Source organism: Esox lucius, chromosome 4 (assembly GCF_011004845.1).
Source record: "Esox lucius isolate fEsoLuc1 chromosome 4, fEsoLuc1.pri, whole genome shotgun sequence".
Taxonomy (NCBI): domain Eukaryota; kingdom Metazoa; phylum Chordata; class Actinopteri; order Esociformes; family Esocidae; genus Esox; species Esox lucius.
The window spans coordinates 3,855,771-3,877,198 of NC_047572.1; the positions used below are offsets into that span (position 1 = coordinate 3,855,771).

The 21,428-nt window shown below is 38.6% G+C and overlaps 1 protein-coding gene across 3 annotated transcripts in view; it reads left to right on the forward strand.

Annotated features, from left to right (window-relative positions):
• The first annotated feature begins 19,818 nt into the window (after positions 1–19,818).
• The window catches only part of LOC105029316 (cytokine-dependent hematopoietic cell linker), a 63,662-nt gene continuing 62,052 nt past the window's right edge, over positions 19,819–21,428 (forward strand). For all 3 annotated transcript variants that reach the window (XM_010902609.3, XM_010902611.3, XM_010902610.3), the window contains exon 1: positions 19,819–20,094. The gene's annotated coding sequence lies outside the window, so the exon portion shown is untranslated. The remainder of the gene's footprint in view (positions 20,095–21,428) is intronic.

Genomic DNA, 21,428 nt, shown 5'->3' on the forward strand with positions numbered 1-21,428 from the left:
TGTGTGTACAGTATATGCGCCTGTGTTTGTGTCATTCAATGGTGCTCACAACAGCGGAAGAGAAGATTCATCTCAGTTCACTCTGAACAGCATAGTTCAAAGTAAGCGTCATCCTTGCTTACAAAACCTCAGAGAAGTGTGGTGCAAATATGAGATTGTTGTTTGGATTCAGGGGCTTTTTATTGGGCCAGGGTTTAAAAAAATCTGGCCCAACTTGCATCTCCAAAATGTTCTTTGTAATTCAACTGTGTTAGCTCTCCTGAAGAGGTTAGAATGGGGAGTTTTATTATCATAAACCTGGTGCATATAGTTTCTAAAAAATATAGAAGCACTAAATTAAAACCAGTTTTTTGTTTTCCTAGTTGAGCATTATGTCAGCATCTGCTTTTGATAGCTCAAGAATTCAACCTCAGTATTTAGCTTGGAATGCCTTTGAATGCTTGGAACAAAAACATATGTATGGTAGATATGTCTACACAGACCACATCTAAATCTTTACAGTCTGACTATAGAAATGTAACCAGAATCAGACTTTAAACTTGAAAAGGTAATCTCACCCAGTGTTGAATTTACAAAGGTCCACCAAACAATGCCACAATCCAAGCTTCTTTCAAGATGCAACTGTTAAAAAGAAAAACAGCTGTTTACATTGATATAGTTGAGTCAGCAATCCCTTCCTATTTTATGTGCTTAGGGAAAACCTGGGTTGGATTTAATGCTTTATCCTATAGTGTGTATTTCTAAGAATCAACATATTTTAAGAGATCATTTTCAGCTTTAATAGCAAATCCAAGGTCTTCAATTTAAGTGGAAAAGATATTGATTCTGATCTTATTACAAAATTGAGTATATTTAAATGCACACTACTCATTTGACTAAAGTGGCAGAAGGTAGCTGAAGTAGTTTGCAATCGCTGTTTAAACCATGGATTATATTTTCTCTTGAATAATTCACTATCTTACAAAATGAGCAACCCTCTGAAGTTGGATGTCATTATAAATGCGTGCAGCTAACTGAGAAATGCCTAATTCAATGTGGAAGCAGTGCTATAGATGCTATATATGTTTCTTTGTCAAGATCTTTCTACATTGTGCATACGACAGTCAATAACCAACGATTCTATTACTATTTCGGAGAAGTCTTCCCTGTGCACATTTTCTCTTCAAACGACATATTCTGAAAACATTTGGCCAACACATTTACTTCAAAGGGAGATGCACAAAGAGCTTGGGGTATGCTTTATACTGGCTGCTGGGCCAGCTCTAGACATAAGCAATAATTTAGGGCCACCCAAGCCAATTATTTATTTTTCAGTTGGGCTCTGAACAGAGATGGACTTTAACGATAGCGATGGTTGTAGCTATGGGAGTGAAAGCTAAGCTTTGAGTTAGGCTAGTTTCCGCTTGCAATGCAGCTTTAGTTTTTTTTTACCCACAGTTTCAAATAATGAATTTGGACAATGCTAATTCCAGGTTGAGACAGAGATGATCTGACTTGCAGTGAAAAAGGACTCCATGGGCCTTTAGGAACATCTCGGGTAAACTTTATTTCACCCAAATATTATTTTTGGTTGAACTATTACTTTAAGGACCCATGAGGAAATAGAAAGCCCTAACTGACAGTGGCATTGTCCCTAAAGTATATGGTTCTAATGGAGTTGATAAGGTGACACGCAACATCACATGTGTAGGAGAAGGGTGAAGGATTACCACTTAGAACGTTACTGAGGGGAAAATTAGTGCAGGAGAATTTAAAGCTGCACTAGGTTATTTTTCATTGAAAATAAAATGTTTTGTCTATATAAACATGGTGTCTAAGTTAAATGAGGTCCTGTGAGAAATGGTAAACACCTTTGACAGCTTCCCGCCCCTGGAATCCCACTCAGAAAATAGTTCCTTGGGTAGTAACAATGCCACCAATCCTGTTCCAGCCAATCGGCGAGGCTTATCTCCGTTTGGGAACATACATACAGCCTGGAAGTAAGTGTTGCCAACTTAGCGACTTTGTCGCTAGATTTAGTGACTTTTCAGACCCCCTTAGCAACTTTTTTTCAAAAAAGCTACTAGCGACAAATCTAGCGACTTTTTGTGGTGTTATTCGCCTTATTCACCCACGTCACTTCCTTTAAACCAAAACGAGGCTGTGGGGTACGGAAGTAACGTTGGCTCGCCCATCTGTAGGCTTCTGTCATAACGTTACCTACAATGCCGCCGCATTGTTGTGTTCCCAAATGTACATATTCAAAGTGAAAGAAATCCTATACAGGTCAAACCTTCCATCGTTTCCCCAAAGATAATGTACTTTGCCGTGAATGGATTTATAAAATAAGAAGAGATCCCGGTCGCCATTTCAAGGTAAGATATTAACATTAGTTTACGATGCTAACGTTAGCCATATTTACGTTAACTGTCATAGAGATAGCCACGAACCGGTCCTTTTTAAGTTATAACAAGCGAAGGGCTGATTCGGGGGTAACGTTAAGCAAGTTGTTGCTCTTTTTACTAGCCTGGGCAGCTAACGTCCTGCCGCCGTGTCTTACAGCAAAATATAAATAAGACGTGATGTCTGCCTGTTTATGATAATAACCATTGCTAATCAAGACCATGTTAAGCACACAACTACGTATAAACAGTAACATCCATTTTACTGGGTTTGTGCATCCCAGTAATCGACATTACTGATTCGTTTTTAGCATCTGTGTTACCTGTGAGACCTGAATAGTACCTTCTCCAACCCTACGTAACATCGCTATGTGAACTGAGTAACCCATGCCTGTAAACAAATTAACTTATACTTAATATTTATTAATTTTAATAACCAACAGGAGCACCCTGCCTTGCTTTGTAGTGACACATTGGAAAGAAGCTATTTTGACTGATGGGTCCAATACACTTTTAGCTAAAGATCACATCAACTGCACATAACATGTTATTTTTAGTCTAGCATGGAAAGATGAACTGTTGATATGAACGATCAAAATGAACTGTTGATATGAACGATCAAGATGAACATTTGAATGTTTAGCTAGTGTATTTGTTCTAGCAGTGCCACCACTCCGCAAACTGAGCAGTTTATCCCATAGACTGTATATATAATGGACGACGCCCTTTCGCTCTTTTCCATTGGTGAAAAATGAAGCCACCAGTGTCCTGATACGGCGCTGACATCTTGGACTTGCGTCTGCGCAGATAGCGATCTTGGGACCAGTTCTGCGCAGTAGTTATGCGCAGTAGCGAGAAGGAAGTAAAGCCCTAAAGCCGCGAAATCAACGGCCCCACCCCTGTGCCCCGCCCTCACTCTCCCTCGCAGAATGCGCATACCGTAATCAATCGCAAGTCCAAGTACAGTACAACCTTTGCTTGTTAAACCTAGACGATATGTTATAGCCTAACTTACATCATGTTTAACCTTAATTTAGAATAGGCATAATACAAAAATAATTGGTAACTTCTAGCTAACGATCACCTGCTAGCTATTAACATGGCTATTAACGAGGCTTGTTGTCTTTTAGCTAACGTTAGCTAGCCCATTACATTTATTTACTAATTAAATAGCTTATAAATTTAACTTACCGAAAAAAATTCAAAGATCGATTGGAAATGCCAGATCGGTAAGCACAATGTACTGCAGAACAACCCATTATGTCCGTGTGAAATTATAGAAATTTAGAGATTAAATGTAAAGTTCCAATCTCCTCAGTCCTCCGAAGATTCAGTGGCTCCTCGGCTCAGATAGCTGTTAATCACAGCTGTGAATCACGACGTCACACCACCGTTTTTAGAGCATTAAATAACTAACTAAAAACAAACTTATTTTAAAAACAAACTCTTGAATTTATATTAGGGTGATACAAACTACAGTAAATGACAGAAACCAGCTTCGGAAAAAATATATTTGAAGGGTAATTTAATTGTTTAGTTGGTCTCGCGTCCCATTGAATAACATGGGGAGGGCGGGGTTTATGACCTATACTGGGACCACTCACCAGGGGGCGATCGAGACGTTTTGGCTTCACTTTTCAGGGCTTGTGCGGCACGCTTGGTTTATCCACAGTCATGATACCTGAATGTTGTAAGGTGCCTCGTTTTTTCGCATTGAGCGAAAAGACTTAGCTCTCACACTGACTGTCTCGCTCCTCTTGACTGTCGGTAAAATAATTTTTTGTTAACACTCAAAATAACAGTCAGTCTGGTGTGGTTAATATATCTTAACAATGCTTAGCATCAGCTTGTAATGTTGTCACGTCCTGTTGTTTTATCTAGCTAACAAGCTAACTTTAAAAGTAACGTTAACTAATGTTGATTTCAGAAAAAAAGCTGTGATCGTCTGTGCATTACCTTCCACGTCGTGCACAAATCCCTCAAACCAGTTGCTGTATCCTTTCAGCAAAACAGCCCGGGGAATCATGCAGTCCTTATTGGCCCATTTTTCGACATATTCCACTGTTATTTCGGGAAGACATGAAAGATTTGATGTCCACACAGGTATTTCCCTGTTGACAGACGCCCGCTGCTGCGCTCTGTCAATGAACTTCCGGTTTAGAGTGTACCCCCTAGCCTCGTTTTGGATTTCAAGATGGAGGCGCGGTGAATAAGGTCAATTGGAGACTTGTTCTCAACGAGCAGCGTGTGCCGCCGTGGGCCCCTCCCCCATCTGAAAGCACTCACAGGCGGCCCAGTCCTCACACAGCAGTTCCTCCGAGCTGCAGTCAGAGCAGGACAAACTCCTTTGCGTCCAGACTGAAAATTAATCACGCATGTGGGAAGCCCCTGCTGGCTTTTCCCGCCCATAATTTAAAATGTAAATGTTCTTTGTCTTAATAAATCACTGCAGTTCTCTTAATCCATGACCATGATGATACCTCCCCTTGTGTGTCGCTCTAAATGTAAAATAAAATTCTAGTCTTTTGATTTTGACTTAAATAGCGCCCCCTTTTTTGATTTGTTCTTTGTTTTTTGCTCAGGTGATTATTTATTGTACATGGACAACATTTGTAAATACGCATGTATATTCTTTTCCCCAACGAGAGTTTTGTATGTTCATTTTTTTAAAATAAATCCATTCATGATGCTAATGGGAAATTATGCAACTTGACGTTGGTGATCACGTCATTTAGCGACTTCTAGCGACTTTTAGGAAAGCCAATAGCGACTTTCCTTACTCAGGAGTTGGCAACACTGAGTAGAGTAATGCTACGTGCACACGGTTGCTTGCTCAACTTGAAAAACTTTCAATCTCTGGCGAGCTGTCGCTGAGCTGAAGCTAGTGTGCACACTGCCCACTCGGACAGGGCGTATCTTTCCTAATTTATGCCAGCGACAACCAGTCACCCAATATAGGGGAAATATCCGTCTCTATAAATAGTAGTAAGTATTTAGTATTTGGGTGACTCCACTACTAAAAATGTATTACGACGATACCAAGTCAATGATTTGTCCATGTTCAAATAGCAATTTACTCATGCACTCACCCGTGATCCCAACGATCTCTGAAAACTTCCATGCATAATTCTTTTTGGATTATATTTCTGCACTAAGCCAGAGAAGCATCATAAATAATGAGGAAACTGGACACCTCAGTTAAGAGTTTCTCTCGCGTCAATTTATTGTAACTGGCGAATAGAAAAGAGAAGAGACTTCAAGATGCAGAGTGCATCTGCCTTGCCATTGGTAGTCGCCCGAACTCCGTCACTGCCTGCTCGCTGGAAATTAGTATAAGGTTGAACATTTCTCAAGATGGGTGATCCCACTGATTTTCTTTTTGATCCGATATCAAATATTTCCAAGGACAGTATCCCGATATACCAAGTCTTTTGTATGTATTTGCCAGTTGTAATGAAAGGAAAGGACAGTCAAATATGCTTGGAAATCCAAATTTCTGTTGTGAGAACAGCACTGTTGTAAAGTTGCCCTTGTCTTTATACAGGTCTACAATTGTACCCTGCATCAAGTGTTTTGCGGCTTGGGATTTTATAGTACCAATCAAGGAACTTTACAAATACCTTAAAACAGGGCTGCCCAACAATGTACCTGGAGATCTATTGTCCTGTAGGTTTTCTCTCCAACTAATTTAGCACACCTGAATCTTATAATTAGCTTGTTGAAAAGCCTAACCCGGTTAGTCACAAAATGGGTTTTGAAGAGAAAACCTACAGGACAGTAGATCTCCAGGAACATGGCTGGGCCACTCTGCCTTAAAACCTCCGTCTTCAACAATCTAGATTGTCTGGAAGTCCTTTACATTCATTTCTCCCAGGATTCATGTATTCTCTGCTGCTCTTTGGTAGTCATCTATTGGAAGAAAATTCTACAAGCTAAATGTAATGTTTTTTAGTGTTTTTTGGATTTTTGTTTTAGATTCCATCTCTCACAGTTGAAGTGTACCTATGATAGAAATTACAGACCTCTACATGCTTTGTAAGTAGGAAAACCTGCACAATTGGCAGTGTATCAAATACTTGTTCTCCCCACTGTATAACGTTTATTTCTATAACAATATTTGACCACATAACCAATGGGTAAATCTATGCCGAGCGTGTTTTCGACTTCAGGCAACTAACTTAAGCACAGTTAGTTATGTCAGCCTACATCTGGGGTATAACAATTTGAACCAAACCTTTTCTGTCATTCCATTTGCACACAGGCTGATTTCACCCATAAGAGCAACACAAACATTTTAAATCCACTATTGCACCTGGCAAAGTTGAAACCAGATCCCATTTCAAAATAATGACAAATTGCTTTAGTGTTTTTTACTGTCCTAATTTTTTTTATTTATAGCCGCCTATAGACAATAGCGCAGACCATTCAATGATGGAATTTACTTTCATGCTTTTATTATTTCATTGTGATGATGTACTGTTCTTTTCCTTTATGTTTTTCAAATTAATTTATCAGACAATTATCTTTACATTGTAGCTAATGTATTGCCTTTGTGCTGGTAAGTCTAACCTGATCAATAGAATTTTGCAACCATGCATGCAGTCTCAATGCTTTGCGCTGGTATGCCAGTGAGCACTGAGCAGAATGAATTAATACTATTGTATACCTTGCACCAATTGTTGATTGCCTAGTGCAACAAAAAGCCTTACACTCCCAGTCCAGTTTTATGTTGGCTTAATATTAATGAGAAAGAAAATGGAAATTAGACTAAAGTGATGCACCTGCCCACATTGTGGCTGTTTGATATCAAAACCTGCATTGACAGCTAAAGGCTAATTGGTGTTGGCCTCCGTAGCTGCCAATAAACAATTATTCACAGTATTGTTCAGAACCAGCATATACCAATAAATATCCAAATATATCGGTATTTGTTATTTGCGCACTGCGTCCCCAAACTCTAATTCAAGGCCAAAGCTTCCCAAAATAAAAACTATTTGGGCATGCGGCCAAACAAGCCTTGTCAGTTGTCACGTACTGGGACGGCACGTCCTCTCTCCCTCATTTAGATCACAGACACCTGTTTGTTGTTATTGCCCTGATCTCTGTCCCTATGTACGTTTCTTCTTTCATAGTGTGTATCTTGTTGGTCTTTGTATTGGTGCACCCAAATGTAACGTTCTGTTAAGTCTTGTGATTTTGTTCCAGTTTGTTATGTTCGAAATATTTTATTACAGTTTCTCTGTTCTCCCTGTTCATGTGTCCTGGCTCCATGTTTTAACATTACATCCGTAGGCTATTAACAAGCACACATTTCATTACTGTCTGAACTATTTGGGGAGGACTCTAACTAAGCAGAACATTAATGAAAAGCCTTTCTTAGGCCTAGTTTTTGTAGCAGGATACCTTTTCTATCTGTCACTCCAGTGAAAGTGGCCAATAAGAGTTCAATAATACAAACTTGATTGACTGAACCTGGGCAACAAAAGTTAAACTATCATAACATTACCGTCATAACACTACACAGCAATTTTGAAGGAATGTTGTGTCCACAATTGAATCAAATTTCACTGAGTCTCTTGAGTGTTAATTGTCTTGACCTCTTGCCTCAGAAAGCGACATGAATGAATGGCTGTGATCGTTGATTGGCCAGTTAGTATAGTGGGAAAGAGAGAAAAAGAGAAGACCATGTTCCATGGAGAATTAATATATTTTTTCACATCTACTGAAATCTGTACACCATATGGATGTCATTAGTTTGACCATAGCGCATACTAATCATGCACTTTTCATATTTGCAGTATCCATGTATTGTTTTTAACAAAATGTATTTCACAAACTTAACAATGCACAGACTATTTTATGTCAATATGTCAGCTCATTTTTAAAGTTGCTCACATAGAAATACATGTGGTTTCTACTTCAAGCACTATGATGGGATTGATGCTCGCTTGCTTGTTTGTCTCTTCTCTCTTATGTTTCATTACCTGGTCAGGAAAAGCACACCTAGTCTTACAAGTCTGCTAAAACACTGAACTGCCGGAAAGACAAATAATACATATTATAAGTCTCCAAATTACATTTAGCCTTTTTTGCTATTGAATTTGTGCAAGTCAAGAACTGCAAATATCTTTTGATTATTGTGAGTTTTTTGCAAATCGTTAAAATATCTTAAACTGTGTGTTGTTCATTTTCCCTAGTCTATTTAAATAAGCATGTATAGTTTTTCGGGGGTTTTGTACTTCAAAATCTGTACTAATAGATAACTTTCATGTCATCGGTATGATATTGGATGACATTAGTATATGAGGGAAAGAACGGTAATGGAAAGCCTTGAGTACCTTTGTTATTTATATTGTAATTGTGTACTTCAATAAATATACAATGAAATTATGAATGTTTGATCATGTACAATTCTGATCATTTGAAATGAAGGTTTCCAGAGTTCTGTAGCAGTTAATGAGTTAATCAACACCGGTTCCCACACAGCTTATGGTCAATTTATATAATGGATGGACTGGCAGTGATGTAAAATGTTTCCATAGAAGTATAGCAGGAAATAAATGTCAGGATGTTTAGAATTTGTATTCCATTGTCCAAAGGGCCTAGACCCTGAAATATAACCTGTCAACTGATTTTCTCAGGCCAGATCTGATAGGACACATCCTAAGGGATGCTTTCAGCCCACGTGTCTGTGCCCTGGAAAATACATATTGCCAAACAGGGCTTAGCACCATCATTCCCACAAATGGATACCAGAAATAAAATCAATACACATCACTACAACCACATACCCGTTAATTTAAATTATCCTACATCTTATAACTACATGAATAGGTGTATGTACAACATTGCTTTACATTACACAACTTGCCGAAGTGCTTGCTGTGAAACCTTTGTCCTACCGCCAATTTGTTTACCAACATGCCGAGGGAGGAGGAAGAGAGACAAACATGTCAGTATCATATGTAGATCTTGGACAAGATACTGCAATCCGCCATTACCAAGCATTTTACTCACAAATGTTCAATCCCTACAACAATCCTGGACTTTGCGAACTGTTGTGTGCTAGCGTTTGTTTATGTTGGATCCTATGGTGCCCGACTCAGCCATCACTCCTGCTGGTTTTTCTATCTACTTGGCAGAATAGAACTTCGGAGTCAGGTAGATGTAAGGGTGGAGGGATCTGCAATATGGTTAACTCTTGCTGGGGCACGAATGTTGCAGTATTTTCAACCCACTGTTCACCAGACCTAGAGCTGTAAAGCCCCTTCTGCCTTCCGCAGGAATTTAGCTCCGCCAAAATCACAGTCTACATACACCCGCAGGCAGATAAAACGTGTGCACTGAGGGACCTACATGGAGTAATAAATGTTTTACCGAAATACCGAAATACCACCAGCACATTAAGCTGGGTGGGGGATCAGACTCTTGACCATTATAATTCACAAATTAGAAATAGCTACAAACCCATCCCCCACCCAGCTTTTGGTAAGGTGGATCACAGTTTGATTTTGCTCACCCATCCTAGAGACAATGCCTAAAACAAGATAAACCGTTTTTTAGATAAAAAGATAAAAATGTCATTGCTGAAATGAGGGTTCCATTACCACTCTACAGGAATGCTTTGAAACAACAGATTGGCAGATGTTCTGTGATGCAGCCAATGGGAACATTGATGAATACACAGACTCTGTCTCAGCATATACAGCTCTGGAAAAAATTAAGAGACCACTCCAAATTTTCTTCAATTAGCATCTCTACATGTATGGCAGCCATTCCATTCCAGTGTCTGTGAAATTCCAGCACAGGCACATCTTATTTTACTTAATGAGTTACTGATTAGGTGATAATCTTGCAATAGGGCAAGCTGGATGGCAAAAACAGTACAAGTAGTACCTCAAATGTAATTTGAATAAAAAAATAACTATTCCGCATTACAAAAGCGATAAAAAGAAAAGCTTTGTGTGAGGAAAAGAAGCTTTGTGTGAGGATGGCTGAAATGGGTTTTCTCAGAAGGGTGGCTGGCTTCTCCCTTAGGGATAGGGTGAAAAGCTCAGTCCTCCGTGAGGAACTCGGAGTAGAGCCACTGCTCCTTTGCATCGAAAGGAGCCAGTTGAGGTGGTTCGGGCATCTGGTAAAGATGCCCCCAGGACGTCTCCCTAGGGAGGTGTTCCAGGCACTTCCAGCTGGGAGGAGACCTCGGGGTAGGCCCAGGACTAGGTGGAGAGATTATATTTCGACACTGGCATGGGAACGCCTCAGGATCCCCCAGTCAGAGCTGGCAAATGTGGCTCGGGAAACAGAAGTTTGGGGTCCCCTGCTGGAGCTGCTGCCCCCGCGACCCGATACCGGATAAGCGGATGAAGATGAGATGACAATATTTCTATTTGGGAGTAATGTTGCCAGTAGTTTATAGAATAAAACAAAACTGTTCATTTTACTCAAACACATGCCTATGAATAGGAAATCAGAGAAACTAATACTTTTGCAGTCGTCTCATCATTTTTTCCAGAGCTGTATCTCCAAGTGCATTGATGATGGTAATTCAATTCAAAATTGACACTTCTCTGAGCTCTTCTCAGATCCACATTTCTGTATTATACATTTTTTATTCTAATATTTTGAGATAATGGATTTTTGGGGTTGTAAGCCATAACCAAAAATATTGAAAACAAAAAGTCTTGAAATGTTTCACCCCAGGTGGTGAGAATAAACAATCTCACTTCCTCTGCACTGAACCTGTGCACTGGAGCCCCCCAGGGCTGCATACTCAGTCCCCTGCTTTACTCCCCATTCACACATGACTGCGTGCCCACACAGCTCCAACACCATCCTTAAATTTACGGACAACACAACAATCCTGGGTCTCATCTCCAACAATGATGAGACCGCTTACAGAGAGGAGGTAAAGAACCTGGCTACATGGTGCCAGGACAACAACATCTCTCTCAACGTCTGCAAGACTAAGGAGATGATCATGGACTGCATCCTACTAAAATTGCTGCTAGTTTACATTGTTATATATATTATTGATACATTTTTAAAATATATTTCTTAATTTGTATTACATAAATGTTGTGTGCCATGTCACAAGAATTTAATTGTCGAGGATGAAGCTGCGTTATTTGGTGCATTTGACTGTAAATAGGCCTATCCATACTGAAACACTTCATCCTACCTGTATTGGAATATCCAAAATTAATATTCAGAATTACTTTTACTGTCATTTCGGAGAAAACATTCAGATGTTTTTCATTTTATAATTGTAATATATTTAAAATACACCTGGAAAGTATATTCAAATACTAAAATCCACCGACAAATACATTCCCACTGTACTTGAAGTAAGTATGAAAATATATTAAAATGCAATAGACTGAAATAGTTGACATAATCCATAACCCATAAAGCTTAGCGGCAGAATGTAACACTACTTTTTTTCACATTTTCACTCTAATTTATTCTCTAAGGAATACATTAAAGTTATAGTTAAATAATGAATATGGGCTGAAAGTGCAGTCACTCAGCTTTAATTTGAGTATTCACATTCAAATTGGAGGAAGGGTTTAATGTAGCCCCCTCTTTTTTAAGGGGACCAAATGTAATTGGACAATTGACTCAAAAGCTGTTTAATGGACAGGTGTGGGCTATTCCTTCATAATTTCTTCATTAATAAAGCAGGTAAAAGGTTTGGAGTTGATTCCAAGTGGGGCATTCGCATTTGGAAGCTGTTGCTGTGAACCCACAGCATGCGGTCAAAGGACCTCTCAATGCATGTGATATTGGCCATCCTTAGGCTGCAAAAACAATCCATCAGAGAGATAGCAGGAACATTAGTAATGGCCAAATCAACAGTTTTGTACATTCTGAGAAAAAATAATGCACTGGTGAGCTCTGCAACCAAAAAGGCCTGGACGTCCATGGAAGACAACAGTGGTGGATGATCGTAGGATCCTTTCCATGGTAAAGAAAACCCCCTTCACAACATCCAGTCAAGTGATAACACTCCAGGATGTAGGCATATCATTATCCAAGTCTGCCATGAAGAGAAGTCTTCACAAGAGCAATTACAGAGAATTCACCACAAGGTGCAATCCATTCATGAGTGGAAAGGCCAGATTATACTTTGCCAAAAAACTGCTAAAAAAGCCAGCCCAGTTCTGGAAAAGCATTCTTTGGACAGATGAAACTAAAATCAACCTGTACCAAAATGATAGGAAGAAAAAAGTATGAAGAAGGCTTGAAACGGCTCATGATGCGAAGCATACCACATCCTCTATAGAACACGGTGGAGGCAGTGTGATGGCATGGCCATCCATGGCTTCCAGTGGCACTGGGTCACTAGTGTTTATTTATGATGTGACAGAAGACTGAAGCAGCCACATACATTTTTAAGTGTACATTGGGGAGAACAAGTATTTGTTACACTGCCGATTCTGCAGGTTTTCCTACTTACAAAGCATGCATCTTTAAGAAGCCCTCCTGTTCTCCACTCATTACCTGTATTAACTGCACCTGTTTGAACTCGTTACCTTTATAAAAGACACCTGTCCACACACTCAATCAAACAGACTCCAACCTCTCCACAATGGCCAAGACCAGAGAGCTGTGTAAGGACATCAGGGATAAAATTGTAGACCTGCACAAGGCTGGGATGGGCTATAGGACAATAGGCAAGCGGCTTGGTGAGAAGGCAACAACTGTTGGGGCAATTATTAGAAAATGGAAGAAGTTCAAGATGACTGTCAATCTCCCTTGGTCTGGGGTTCCATGCAAGATCTCACCCAGAACTACACGGGAGGACCTGGTCAATGACCTGAATGAGAGCTGGGAACACAGTCTCAAAGAAAACCATTAGTAACTCACTGAATTAAATCCTGCAGCGCACGCAAGGTCCCCCTGCTCAAGCCAGCGCATGTCCAGGCCCGTCTGAAGTTTGCCAATGACCATCTGGAAGATCCAGAGGAGGAATGGGAGAAGGTCATGTGGTCTGATGAGACAAAAATAAAGCTTTTTGGTCTAAACTCCACTCGCCGTGTTTGGAGGAAGAAGAAGGATGAGTACAACCCCAAGAACACCATCCCAACCGTGAAGCATGGAGGTGGAAACATAATTCTTTGGGCATGCTTTTCTGCAAAGGGGACAGGATGACTGCACCATACTGAGGGGAGGATGGATGGGGCCATGTATCACGAGATCTTGGCCAACAACCTCCTTCCCTCAGTAAAAGCATTGAAGATGGGTCGTGGCTGGGTCTTCCAGCATGACAACGACCCGAAACACACCACCAGGGCAACTAAGGAGTGGCTCCGTGAAAAGCATCTCAAGGTCCTGGAGTGGCTTAGCCAGTCTCCAGACCTGAACCCAATAGAAAGTCTTTGGAGGGAGCTGAAAGTCTGTATTGCCCAGCGACAGCCCTTAAACCGGAAGGATCTGGAGAAGGTATGGTAGGAGTGGGCCAAAATCCCTGCTGCAGTGTGTGCAAACCTGGTCAAGAACTACAGGAAACGTATGATCTCTGTAATTGCAGACTTTAATAGCAGTCATTGCCTGCAAAGGATTCTCAGCAAGTTTTAAAAATGAACATTGTATTTATGATTGTGTTACATTTGAGGCCGTGAAATAAGGGGACTGTTTATGAAAATGGTTGCAATTCCTTAATATTTCATATAATAATGTTGTTCAACCCCTTGAATTAAAGCTGAAAGTCTGCACTTCAATTGTTTCTCGGTTGTTTCATTTCAAATGTATTGTGGTGGCTTACAGAGACAAAATTATGAAAATTGTTTGTCCATCAGTGTCCAAATATTTTCAGACTTAACTGTACATCACAAATCCCAGAGATGTCTTATTGCTTGTATAAACCAACGTAATTAGAGCAATAAAAGTGACGTGATGTCATACCTGTGTTAAACAGTGTCATATATAGAGTCAATCAGCCAACCAGCATTCTGGTTTAAACCACCTGGTTTATAAATATATTTTATAGCCTTCCTGCTCTCAGATACCAAATGCAATGGGGATTAACTGCTGAAGTTAATAGGGAAATATTGGGACCAGCATGATATAGGGGACCTTATACAGGACACTACTGAGTGCTGGTCCTCTGCACTGTTGAGAGATGGATTACTCCCCATTGTTTTATCACAATTGAGCTGAGTGGAGGTGTAAGGACTGGTGAAGCCCAGCATAGAACTCATTCGGGCATACAGCTCATCCCAAATAGCCCCATATTCCCTTTAATAGGCACTACTTTTGACCATGGCCCAAAGACAGACACTTTAAACTGAATTGTGTGCCATTTGAGATGCACCCTAGCTAATTAACCTGAGCCAGAGACCTGCCATCAGTTACAGTTGCTATCTGCACAATTGGTGCCGTTAAAGCTGAGCACTCACTACTGTCACCTTAACCATTACTGTAGCAAGTGACTCACTGGTGGAAGCAATGGTTGTATAGTAAAGTGTGTGGGTGCGTGCTGTGTTTATGGGTAAATAATGTATGAGAGTTTTGTTTGTTTGGTAGAGTATTATTCAGTGGTATTATTTAGTTTTGTTTATCTCCCTTGCACACATGTGTTTAAAATATAAATGTCAATCTATCCTGCTGATTGTCACAGCTTATAGTATTTCACTCCAGTAGAAAAAAAATCATGAACTCAATAAAATCTGTTTACCAACTGCAAGCAAAGGAGAATTTAAATGTTAAAACACAACAAACCATACCTGCTCCAGGAAAAGCCTATTTTCTTTTTGAGGTTTAGCAGATTTGTATCCCCACTTTCTAAGAAATTCTTTTAGAAACCGTTTTCTCTTTTCTAAAGAACTGTGGTTGGAAGGAAGCAAAACTTTTTTTCTTCTTTGAAGTTGACCTAGCATAGCAAACATGTAATATTTTGAATGTTTCACTCTATTGTTGTTCAAGTTTAGTCTTTGTAAGTGCAGAGAGTGTAAAACTGTAATGACCCATGTACATATCCTCCAGAAATGCATTGAACATTTTCCAATCTAGACATCAAGTTAGACTACTTTGTTGATGCTAAAAGCACAGCATTTGAGCCTTGGAGCTGACTTGCAAAACACGATAAAGCATTTAGCGAAGGCTTGCTCCAAATGCACCACAGTGAGTTAGTTTTAAGGTCACATTAACCTAGATTAGTGGTTTTCAGCCTATGGTCTGGAGACCCCTGACAGTCTGTAATAAAATGTTTGTCCATGACATTTTTTTCATAGAAAAATAATTACAATGGGGTAAAGGGGTTGCAAAATCTGTCACTTAGACATTTCTTCCACTTTTAGGTCTGCCAGCTGAAAACCTTTTCCACTTAGGCCCCCCTTTTATTATTTGAGAACAGATTTCAATGCCTGATTTTGAACGCTATGTTTTCCTGACTGTCAAACATGACCTTTTTCTGAAAAACATGACCTTTTTCTGAAAACATAAAATAAACATTTAAATATTTATTTAAATTCAATACTTTTGTGTTTCAAATGGCACAGCATAGAAGAAATTACCAATTACAGTCTGAAACCTGACAGTCTGAATGTATTAAATACATTAAAGGTTTTGTTAAAAATGTATAATCAAGCAAACTAGACAAATGGCACTAGCATCAAGCAATTATATTTCAATAAACACAATAAAAACATGCATGTTTCTAATAAGTTTAGAGAAAAGATCCTGAAATATTTTCTTGGACACAGGGGGGCCTTTGCGGCAACAACTTTGAGAACCACTATGGTAAATTAGTAAAATGTCAAATGTAATAGAAAACAGTCTGCAGTCTGAATATTCTGTTTTGTTAATGAGTCTGAGTATAGTCTGTGTAATGTGTGTGTCAATTATGTTGTGATGTAAGATATTGGTTCTCAAACTTTTTGTCTCCAAGGGTGCCCTATGTCTAATTAAATATTTCAGGACCCCCTTACATGAGATATGAAATCATCTGTATCTTCTGTTCTCTAAAATTATTACAAAAGTGCCTGTTCACTTAAGATTTGGGATCAAATTACCTGAGGGCCTCAGTGTTGGATGCACTTTTATTTTGTCCTTAAAAGAGCTATTTCATGAAAAAACATGTGAATCACATACCCACAGAAATGGCAACAGTAATATTTCCTGCAGATATTCATGTATTTTGTGCCATTACCTAAAGGTCAGACAAAAATAACCTCTCAGACTTTACTTTCAATTGTCATACTGGTCTGTGGACAAAAGAGTCTGTGGAAAAAAACATGTCATCAGAAATTTAAATCAACAATGAAACCCAGTGTTGAAATGACATATAATATGGTATCAGACCCCTTCACTTTTCCACATGTTATTGTGTTTTAATTTCCTTTTTTGCCATCAATCAACACACATTACCCCATAATGAGAAACGGAAACACATTTTTGAAACGTACCATGAAATTGAATAATTCAGACACTTTTGTTGAGATACTTATTTTTTTTACTAGGTACACTTTTCTTAAAACATGTTTTTGCTTTATCATTAGAGGGTATTGTGTATAAGCCGAAGGTAAAAAGAAAAAATATATATATATATCCAATAACGAAACACAATGTGGAAAAAGTAAAGGTGTCCGAATAATTTCTGAAGCCACTTTAAGCTGGGATGATGGATTTGGTGAGGCAGTTGTTTCTAGCTGTAGCCTATAAGCTTCTGCTAAATAACTTAATTTGGGTTCATTTTCATTTAAGCATCTTACTCAGATTTTTTACTCAATATAGTGTAAAATGCAATACTGTGCAGAAGTCTTAGGCACCTGAAAGTTATCTAAAATAATTTATTTGGACAGTGTTTATTTGTAAAAAAAATAAAATAAATAGGATATAAAAAGTCTACACACCCCTAAAATGCTAGGTTCTTGTGATGTAAAAGAATGAGACAAAAATAAATCATGTCAGAACTTTTTCCACCTTTTATGTGACCTATAATGTGAACAATTCAATTGAAAAACAAACTGAAATCTTCGAGGGAAAAACATTTAAAATAAAAAACTCACAATAACCTGGTTGCATAAGTGGGCACACCCTTAAACTAATACGTTGTTGAAGTACCTTTTGATTTTATTACAGCACTCAGTCTTTTTGGGTAGGAGTCTATTAGCATGGCACAATTTGACGTGGCAATATTTGCCCACTCTCCTTTGAAAATCCCCAGTTATAAGAGGGTGTGCAAACTTATGCAACCAGGTTATTATAAGGTTTTTATTTTTCCCCCTCAAAGATTTCAATTTGTTTTTCAATTGAATCGTTCACATTATAGGTCATATTAAAAGTGGGAAAAGTTCCGACATGATTTATCTTTGTCTCATTCTTGACAAAAACCTGGCATTTTAACAGGTTTGTGTAGACTTTTTATATCCACTGTATATTATATATATATATATATATATATATATATATATATATTCAAGTATTTATATGTGTATTTATTTATATACAATTTTATTTTTGTAAAATACTTAATACCTAAATAAATGGTCTTAATTCAACTTTCAGGTATCTAAGACTTTTGCACAGTATTATACACATACATAAGAATAGTCTTAATGTTGGCTAATAAGACCCAGGGGAAATTAGGAGATTCACAATCTTTCCCTTTTGTATATTTCACCTAAGCATTTCCATGACAGCTTTACCGCATTAAATCATCTTCCTACAGTGTTTTGTTGATATCAGGGAAAGTTTTTTTAACAATACTATAAGGACTGTAATGCAAATATGACTGGTTTACTGGTTAACTTCCATTGTAGGCTTTGTCAGTCTTGGCAATTAAGCCATTACCATCATCCTACGACCTTGACCATGCAACTCTGAATGACATGAGAAGGGTAGAGTAATGCTGCTACAGACGCATTTATCTCCCCTCTTCCCTGTGCCTACCCTGATACTCATCCAACAGCATCCGACCCCACTGTCTACAGATCCTTATCTCCACACCGTGTTAATTATTCACACTGCTGAATCACACAGTCTTATTAAGGTTCCTGCCCTCCTGCTAATACACACAGACACAAGAATGTGTCACATACACACACACATAATCACTCAGAAAAATAAAATTTAGGAATGGAATGGCGGGCTGTTGCTAGTAGCTTGTGAGATGAAAAAGAACCCACCTTAGCCTTAGCAAATACTTTGTTTCTGTGTTTTACTCACTAAAACTGAGAGCCAGTAATTTGAGACACAGTTCTAGGAAATATGATTTCAACATGGGCATGTAACACTTCCTATAAAACACCCAGGTATAATGTTTATACTAATGCTTATTTGCAGCCTAGAGGTTAGAGCATCCGGCCACCAAACCATAAGGTTGCTACATCTAAACCTTAAGCAGGCAAGGTGCCTTTCTGACGTCTTATCTTATAATGGTTTTTAGACCATTTTGAGACCATGGAAAAAGTGCATTGACAACATAACCATGAACCTAACTTAAGCTTTATTATAAGCCAGTTGGTTCGAAACCCAAATTCTGAATGGTTGAACAATTTTGAACATCTTAATGAATTAGTTGACACTGTTATCCAGAACGACTTACAGTTAATGCATTCATCTTAATACTGCTGGGGGGGACAACCACATAACCCAGTAATAGGCAGTACACTACTCAATTAGAGAAAAACTAAGTTGCAAACGTTAGTTTATGAAAGGCAACCACTGGTGACAAGTTTAGAAAAACAATATTAGTGTATGGCCAATACTACACTGCGGCTGTATCTGCGGTGTCATTTATAAGAACAGCCCTTAGCTATGTTATATTGGCTATATCATGTTTTATTGGGATACGTTATTAATAAAATGCAAATAAATCATAATACCTTTCTTATTACTTTCTATGATTTGTATACGTAAAGTTGATCTGAATCGCCTAATTAATCCCAATTCCAAAGCGTGCTGGGTATTATTACTCTAATGAGTTCCACCCTTGAAAAAGACCACTAGGAGGCTCTGTCAGGAGTCAGGACTGTTAAAACATGTATTCTGTATAAGCATTGGACTGTTATTTAAGCCAGGAAAATACAAAATTGTCAACTGGCCCTTAACAACGGTGAGTCAGCTGTTAATCTTGTTATCATCTGTAACTGAGTGTAGCTATGTATATCTGTAAACTTAATGTTAATGTATGCATGCATTTAATCATCTCCATCATGTACATCCCTTGTAACTGGTTGTAACATAACCTGATATGCACTATAATGTGGAATCTCAGTTCTTTAAAGCTTAAAGAGATGGCTCAGATGTTTTCGCTAATTTAATATGACAACACTGATATGCTTTATCAGGCCAAACTCGTCTCCCATGCTTATCAACGGCCAAACTAAAAACTCAACTTACTCTATTAATGAGAGAGGACCTGCCCCCTGCTCTGTTGAGGGCACGGGGTGAGGTGCAAGATTGAGAGGCCAATGAGCGTGTTGTGTGTGTGAGGGGGAGCACACAGATCACAGATAAGCATCAGTGAGAAATTGAGAGGCTTGATGGTAATCTTTTTCGAGGAAGTGAGGCTATACAATCACAAAGGAAACCACAGGAGAGAGAGGCTGACCTTGTCGGCCTGCACTGCAGCTGCCGAGCTTTCGGGTTACGTTAAAACTGCTCTCATCAAAAAACAGGGCCAAAAAGTTATATTTGAAGTTAGATTTACTGTGTCTGATTTTCATTTCACATAGGCAACAGTTGGCATACTTTGCGTCTTTCTAATAAGGTAAGCCTTTTTCTTACACTACAGGCCTAAATAATAAAAGTACTTCAATTGTAAGATCAGCCTATTCATCTTTCTAACCATTATGTGAAATATACATGTGTTGTTGGCCTAAATGTCAACCTACAGTTCCTTGCTTTGAGGTACTCTGGTGTGCTTACGAAAGCTTTCTCATGACTTTCATACTGTTCCTACAAGCAATTAATCCCCAGGCTTGAATATACAGTCCTTCATAAATGTGTAGGAGTTTATGGTTTTGAAACAGATGTATAAAAACAAATGGAGAGTTCATCTAATGAGATGAGCCACCCTTGCACTTTTGAGAGCAGATATTTCACAAAGCTCCGGCTAAAATTATGAGCAATACTTTTTGCAAGGCTTTAGCAGGCCCTTTATTTTCTACCCTTATTACTAGACATTATGTGAACTGGGAAATACAATCTGAAGAATATATTAGTGGAGAATGGCTCTCAGTAGAAAACATTGTTGACTTGGCTTCTGTATCAGATCAGCAATTAGTTTGAACAATTGTTGATCCAGCACTGTCATTGGTGCTCGAAAGTTACTTTTGGTAGCATTTTATATGAAGCATATCAATTAACAAGATATCAAGTAATAGCAGTTGACATAACAAGTCATAAGCTCTCATAATTGTGTTTAACAATGTCATGACACATACAGTATGTAGCCTTGTTATGACATATTGCAATTGTGTGATGGTTATGACAACTACATAAAAGTGTCATAACCCACAAAACCTACCATACAAGGCAAACCAATCCATTATCCCAGATTTGTAAACAGTATGTTTCTTTATTTAGTAATTGACTATGTATTAATCCCAACATTGTACATTTTAAGTACATCTCAGTCTTATGAAACTGTGTTGTGGCTGTCCATGGCTTCCTGTTATATTTACGCAATTCATTTACCAGTAAGTATTGAGTACATACTCTTTTATATTGTAAGATTCAAACACACAATCCTGGCATCACATAGGTACACATTTATTCTTTTTGTAAAGTATACATAGTGGTAACACTAGCTGGTGTGCATATGAGCAGTGATTGTATCCTACAAATGAATTTACAGTAGATATTCATATTTATAGTTCTCGTAAATGCCTCAAGAACTAACCACCATCTCCACAGTTTTGTCTGTGATGAGTTCCAGGTTATTTTGACAAAAACAGGTTACCAGCTGGTTGACCCATCTATGCTACATGGACTGACTAATATGTTGAGTACCGGATGCATTGTTGGTTATACTATCTTTGGTTATACAGTGCCTTTATAAATTACTCACTTTAGTTGGTCCCATTCACTTTTTTCACATTT